General features: G+C 38.0%; 1 pseudogene; it reads right to left on the bottom strand.

Annotated features, from left to right (window-relative positions):
- Positions 1-3,163: 3,163 nt before the first annotated feature.
- LOC101272865 (protein TOPAZ1-like) lies at positions 3,164-4,852 on the bottom strand (annotated as a pseudogene).
- Positions 4,853-7,899: the final 3,047 nt, after the last annotated feature.

Genomic DNA, 7,899 nt, shown 5'->3' with positions numbered 1-7,899 from the left:
TTACTTTCAGCCTGTGTGTTTCCTTAAAGCTAAATTGATTCTCTTTTAGGCAGCATATAGCGGGGTCTTTTTTTTTTTCCTTATCTATCCATCCACTCTAAGTCTTCTGATGGGAGAATTTAGTCCATTTACATTTAATGTAAGTATTGATCAGCTCACAGGGAGATGGCACTGTGGCTTGTAATCTTGTGTCCTGAAAGGATAAGAGGAAATCCCTCATGGTGGGAGGTCAAAGACTAAAGAAAACAAGCATGTCCAAGGCTTGATATTGTGTAAAGATTTCTCCCTTCAGTTCTCAACCTTAATACCAATGTCTTGTGTAGGTAGGTTTTTTGTTTGTTTGTTTTTTTAAATGAAGGCAGTGTTTTAGCACTAGAACAGCATTACCACAAGACCAGGGTGACATAAGCAAGACCTGGGGGAGAACCATAAACTTAGCTATTTAAAGAGAAGCTCTGGATAACATATAAATAGGTTTATTAGTTTTACTAAACACTTGAATTTGGCTTTGGACTTCTGTAATCCATAGAATGTAGGTTTGAATCACTGTAACCTAGAGCTTACGGGCAATATAGACTTACCCTCCTAATATTTGGACCACACACAAAAATGACAGAGTTACTTTTCCATGATGGCTGACCCATTTAGACACACTGGATGATAGCAAATATTTATCACAACAGTGCAGAGAAATCACATGTTGGTGCAGCAATTGACTGATAAAAACACTTCTGTTTACTAATTAACAGTGCCTGTGTCTTCTACTTCCATGGCAGCTTGGAAATATAGAAGTCATTAAGTAAAAATTCACAAAATGGGGGAGAATCAATTTTATGCTGAATTATCCATTATAAAATATTTCTTCAAATATCTCTCTTCATTGTGAATCTTATAAAAGTCAAAACTTTAAACTACTTATATGATTATAAAATTCTTTAAATTTAAATTCTTTAAAATTCTTATTAAATTTTCATCTATAAAATATCTCATTAACTGCCACACTTATGTCAAGGTTAAAGGTGGGAAATGAAGCAAGGTATTATTACTGAAAGACAGTCGAAGCACCTAAATTGTTTTTCGTAATTGAAATTGGTGTATGGTATGGTTCGACAACACAGACAACCAATAAGGCTGACCTGATATTCTACAAGTATTAGCTAAGATTCCCACGCTGGGAATTTTAAAATTTATTTTTGAATGGATAGGGAATTTAAAATAGAAAAAAAGTTACTTCAACATTAGTCATAATATCTAATAAGTGAAGGGCAGCAGAATATGCCATCTCAAAATATGCTATTTTATTTTATTATTTATTTATTTATTCTTTTGGCCACGCCATGTGGCATGTGGGGTCTTAGTTCCCTGATCAGGGATCAAACCCATGCCCCTTGCAGTGGAAGCACAGAGTCTTAACTACTGGACTGCCAGGGAAGTCCCAAAATATGCTATTTTAAAACAAGGGTTATTTTGAGCTGAAGGCAGTTAAGAAGAGGCAGATACAGGAAAAAGTTCTCTGCAGTCCCCCTATTTGCCTAAAAGCAGAACATAAATGTGTAAAAGTGTCCCCCCTCCCCTCTTTACCAGGAAAGACAGAAGTTAATCACTGGAGACTACTCTAGATCTTTATCAGCTACGAGATAGCACCAGAGGAATCTTTAACAAACTTTACTAACTGGCCCTTATCTACTATTAATTTCCTTATATTTACCTTCCCATAATTTGTCCTTCCGAGAAGCTCAAAGACCTTTTCCTTTGTTTTGTTACTTCTCTACAAAATTATTATTCTTTGCTAAGATTCCACATAAGTTCAAGTTCTAATCACCTCTTTGAGTTATTCATCTCTGAGTACTCCTGTGTGTATGTGTGATGCGCATGGTAATAAATTTGTTTGTTTCTTGCTTTTCTCTTATTACTCTGTCTTTTCTCAGTCTAATTTGCAGAGTCCCAGCTAATGAACTTAAGATGGGTAGAGAAAAAATAATTTTTTTCCTCCCTTACACAAGCAAGTTGTTTAGGTTCTGCATTATATAAAAGGAAGTTCATGAGATAAAAGTAACACATTTTTCTGGAAAAGTCTTGAAAAAGAAGGTAAAATATCCAAGTAATATATCTTTAAGAAATCTACATCCAGCAGTTCTTATTTCCCAAGAGGAGAAATGTTTTCTAGTTTGACCTATATTGTTTAGATTGTTGTTTTATTTTCTTATAAAATTAGTAAGACGCATACATTAAAATCAAAACATCTGGAACGACTAAGTTTTGAAAGCACCCATGCTTATTTTCCCACCCCCTCTGATAACAAATAGAAGGTAGGTATCAGTCTTATGGAAATAGTTGGCCTATGCAGTCCACCATGGCAGACAGGAGGTGGTGGACCAGGGTGCAGGGTGGGAATGCCATCTTCCCAGTGCTTTTCCTTTGAGGGCTACAAACTGTCCTCCCAACTGTTAGAGGCCCCAAATCTTGGGAAGATTGTACTTTGGACCCTCTTCCTTTTCTCTTTCTCTTTCTGTATTTGGGAAAGGGGTTGCAGAGGAAAAAAAATGATAGAGTTTAAGAATAGGTGGAATTTTTGTTCAGTTATTCATGTTTTTTTTTCTTTCTTTTTTCAGTTTTAGTATTTTTTTAAATTGAGTATAGTTGATTTACAATGTTGTGTTAATTTCTGCTGTACAGCAAAGTCAGTCAGTTATATATACATTCATTTTTTAAAAAAAATTATTTATTTATTATTTATTTTTGGCTGCGCAGGGTCTTAGTTGCGGGATCTTCATTGCAGCATGCGGGATCTTTAGTTGCGGCATGTGGACTCTTAGTTGTAGCATGCATGCAGGATCTAGTTCCCCGACCAGGGATCGAACCTGGGCCTCCTGCATTGGGAGCACAGGATCTGATCCACTGAACCACCAGGGAAGTCCCCCATACATTCTTTTTTAAAATATTCTTTTCCATTATGGTTTATCATAGGATACTGAATGTAGTTCTCTGTGCTATACAGTAGGACCTTGTTGTTTATCCATCCTATATATAAAAGCTTACATCTACTAACCCCAACCTCCCCAATCCATCCTTCCCCCAAGCCCCTCCCCCTTGGCAACCACCAGTCTGTTCTCTATGTCAGTTATTCTGTTTCTGTTTTATAGATAGGTTCATTTGTGTCATATTTTATTTTATTTTATTTTTTTATAGTGAAAACTGTCTTTATTTTTATTGCCTTTTATTTTCAACAATAATTACTTGAACTTAAAAAAAAAAAGCCTTTAATAACTAATGGTTATTGAAAAGCCAAACCTTTCCAGCCCACTTCATATTCTCTTTCAACCATTTCAGGGCAGAACAATGTTCCATACTATAAACCTGTTCCTTATTAACATTGATGGTCATGTGCTTAATGAAAAGCTTTGGATCTGATATACGAGCAGCCATAATTAATCTTTCCACTGCAGTTTGATAGTCATCCTTGCTCTGAGATTTGTTTTCTTCACATCTTTTTAAAACTATCTGCAGCATCTGTGTAGAAGTTCCAGGACTCTGAATACTATTAGCATTAGATACCAGGAAGATTTCAATAGCTAAAAGCATTTCAATCTCAGACAAATAGGAAGGAATCAGTAGAAGTTTTCGGTATAAATTTCCCTCCAATGGTGGGTAGCAACCCAATGAAAGAGCACTTTTGTGTGGGCTCTGGCTTTGAGCCGTAAACAACTTCTTCCTAAAGAAGTAATTAATCTTCTAAGAAAGGAAAAATCAATAGGGATGCTCTTTGAAATCATGAATTCTGCTCCGGAGGATGACATACAAAGACTGTTGCTTTCTACACAGGCATCTTGAGAATTTTGAAAACCTGGTAGATTTTTGCAAAACTTCAAATGTCTGTCTGTAAAGACTTCGCTAAGATTTCACGTGCAGTTGTACAGAGCAGATTATGCCGATTGAGCACATCCAGTCTATCACAAGGCCACAGTGGTGTATTGGTGACTCCCTCTGACTCCCTTAATACCCAAATGGCACCATCTAGGCTTCCGCTTTTTAGAAAAATTTCTGCTGCAATATTCACAACTTGACATCTCGGTGCTAACTTCTCAGGCCCTATAAGTCCTTTTAAACTTGTAAAATGTATTTTTAATTCATATAGTTTATCTAAGACCTTCCTTCCCTTGGACCACTGCAACAGCTTGTGGTAGAAGTACATAGCACTGATTCCGATTCTTCCCAGCAAAGTTTTCTCTACTTCACTGTTTTGTGGATCTTTGCTAACTGTTTCAGCGAATTCACGAAGTGGAACACCTGGTCTCTCTTCTTTACAGTCTTTTGTTAGTGTTTCAGCAATACAAGCACAAAATCTCTGGGAAATCTGCACATTTTTCACAGCCCAGTTTTATGTTAATGTATAAATTTCCCAATTTGGTCCAGTCACCTTTTTCTTTACAATGCTCTATTTCATTCAAGGCTGACTCTAAATCATACTTGCAGTTCTTTTTAAACTGCCTTGTCCGTAACCTGGATTTCATTCCCGGAACTGCAGTTATTTCTTGCTTGGAAGCCTGTACTTGGTATAAAAGCTTAATAATATAGTTAAAGTGTTCTGGGTCAAGTACCATCCCAGCTTCAACAAGCTTGCAAAAGATATCAAAGCAGGTACAGCATTCCTTAATTTCATAGTTGCCACATACTCAAATATTTTTAGTAGTATTTTCAGAGCAGGCAGCATTTTAACCATTATGCTGAGGTTCATGACCTGAAATACTTCTTTCAGTAAACAATGTTTGAGTAAGGAATTTAGAAGGTCATTTAGCACTTGTAAATCGAAGTGTACACCTGGCGGAAACTTTTCGTAGTACTCCATAAATGTGTTTACAGGTCAGTCCCTGGCTGTGGCTCATCACTTGAGGCTTCAGTACCTTTTCTTTTTTCCTTGGTGTGTCTTCCCGACTGTAAGTGTAGCTCTGCTTCCTTCGCTGCCTCTAAGCCAGGCCGGTCTGATGGGTCTGAAGAGCCCACCTGGCTCCCAGGCCCCTCCACTAGCTGCCTTGCTGAGGCCTTCCTAGGCCCGGACGTCTCACCCGACTTGTCACTTTCCACCTCTTCTCTCCCAGATGGCCTGGGCCACCATCCTCCTCTCTTGCCTACTCTTCTCGCGCCCCCGCCCCCACCTCAGGGCTGCAGCCTCCCGCCTCACCTGGCCCTGCGCTGGCCTTGCTGTCACCTTCACGCCCTGGGGCCGTTGTGGGGCTTGAGGGTGGTGGCCTCAGCATCCGCCCCCAGGCCGCCTGTCTTCCCACCTAGGCCCTCTGCATCTGCTCACAGGAGCCCACCGGCAGCATGAAAGCTGCTCCTGCCAACAGGCACCCGCCCTGTGTCATATTTTAGATTACACATGTACGTGATGTCATGGTATTTGTCATATTTTAGATTACACATGTACGTGATAGCATGTGGTATTTGTCATATTTTAGATTACACATGCACGTGATGGCATGTGGTATTTGTCATATTTTAGATTACACATGTACGTGATATCATGTGGTATTTGTCATATTTTAGATTTCACATGTACGTGATGTCATGTGGTATTTGTCATATTTTAGATTACACATGTACGTGATGTCATGTGGTATTTGTCATATTTTAGATTACACATGTACGTGATAGCATGTGGTATTTGTCTTTCTCTTTCTGACTTGCTTCACTGAGTATAATAATCTCTAGTTGTATTCATGTTGCTGAAAATGGCATTATTTCATTCTTTTTTATGGCTGAGTAGTATTCCATTGTATATATGTACCACATCTTCTTTATGCATTCATCCAACATAATGGACATTTATGTTGTTTCCATGTCTTGGCTATTGAGAATAGTGCTGCTATGAACACAGAGGTGCATGTATCTTTTTGAATTACAGATTCGTCTGGATATATGCCCAGGAGTGGGATTGCTGGATCATTCTTTTTCTTTCTTCTTTTAAAAAAAAATTCCTTGGGGCTTCCTTGGTGGTGCAGTGGTTGAGAGTCCGCCTGCCAATTGCAGGGGACACGGGTCTGTGCCCTGGTCCGGGAAGATCCCACATGCTGCAGAGCGGCTAGGCCCGTGAGCCATGGCCACTGAGCCTGTGCGTCTGGAGCCTGTGCTCCGCAACGGAAGAGGCCACAACAGTGAGAGGCCCGTGTACCACACACACACAAAAAAAGACGTCTTCAATAGGGAGTCGTATTATTTTTCATTAGCTAAGAATAAAGTGATTTGGGCTACAGTATTTGAGGCCACAATTTTAATTAGCCATGCCATTAGTTTATATTTTCTTTTGAGAACTTAATAACTAATGGTGCAACTGAATCTCTCAAAAATTTCATCAGCAGAATATTTTCGTATTCTGCTATAAATTAAGCTGTATGGAGGGGCACATTTATTTTCTTTCATTTCCTTCTTAACACAAGCAGTGTTGAGATGTTAGGATTTACATGGCTCATTACCTCATTTCCTGCCTAGTCCTTTCCTGCCCATTTTCTTGTTCCGTTTTCATAACTTTTTTCGGTGCCTGGGAGCCACTGGATATTTTCAGGCTGCTTTTACCTCAGGATTTGAGTTGGTACCTCGAGTCCAATTGTTTTGGGTGTTGCCCTGATTAACACCTCCCTCTCAGGGCTTTTAATCCTGAAAAAGCTGTGGCAGTTTGGAAAATCAGGGTCCGATGTTAACTAGCCATAGGAGAGACAAGATGATGTTTCCAGGCAGCATTATCTCTGGATAATACCAAAGCTGCAAGAAACAGACATGTAAATTCAGTTGAAGGGGTTTAATGAGTTAATGAGGGGTTAAATGGACAAAGATTTAAACAGGAAAGGGGGGGCGGGTGACACCATTTTTCAGGTTGGCAATTGAGGAGTTAAGCTTTTAGGAGCACAAAGAACAACAGTTAAAACCATTGAAAGCCCCACTAGCAGTTCTGACCTTTATCTGCAGGGTCCAAATCCAGACAGGGCTCTTAATTAGCTCCAGAGAAATCTAGCGCTTTGGCAACATACCAACACACATTAAAAAACCAAGAAAACCCCAAACCAACCAGTAAATAAAAGAGCCATTTAAAAAAAAAAAAAAGTTAAATAGGAGCAACATTTATATAACCTTTTGGTGTTTCTGTTTTCCAGTTTCTCATTTTTTTTTCTCCCTATACCATCTTACAGTTGATTCTTTTCCATGACCTTCAGCTTATTCCCTCTTGTTTTTCTTTTCTGTTTATTGTCCTTCTAGAATTTAGATGCACTTAAATATTTTTTTTCTATATTTTAATTTTTTAATTATAAAAGGAATGCATGCTTATTGTATAAATAATTTTCAACAATGCAAAATGCATAGTTATGAAGTCTCCCATGCATCCAAGATTTTTTCTATGCGTCTTACATAGATGTGTGTGTTTATGTGTGAGTCTAATCATATACATACACACTCAAAAATTTTTTTTAACAAAAAAAGCGTCGTATGTGCAATTCTGCAACTTGCCTTTTTTATTTACTCATGTATCTCAGTATATTTCTACACTGGATTGATATAGGTGGTACGCCTTTTTATATAGATTTTTATTTAAAAAATTCTAGCATATTTTTTAATCCCTGATCAAAATATTTTAAGCTGTGTGTCCAATCAATGCATGTAGGTGCTGTGATTTATAAAATGATTTTATTTGTAACTAGAGCTTGCATGTTATATTGGCTTATGTCTTTGTGCACTATTTTGAATGCATAATCAGTGTTTCTTTCTGCTCTTATCATTATTACTATTTTAATCTTTTGTTCATTCAAATAATTTTTGGTTTTTTTCCTGTTTCTTTCTTGTGTTAGCTTTGTTCTTTTCCTTTCTCGTTCCATTTTCCCCTTCTCTACTGGCTTGGAAGTTATATACACT

The sequence above is a fragment of the Orcinus orca genome, chromosome 15 (genome assembly GCF_937001465.1).
Source record: "Orcinus orca chromosome 15, mOrcOrc1.1, whole genome shotgun sequence".
In the NCBI taxonomy this organism is placed as follows: Eukaryota; Metazoa; Chordata; class Mammalia; order Artiodactyla; family Delphinidae; genus Orcinus; species Orcinus orca.
Note: the sequence above shows the minus strand (reverse complement) of the source record. Positions and strands in the feature narration are given on the sequence as shown.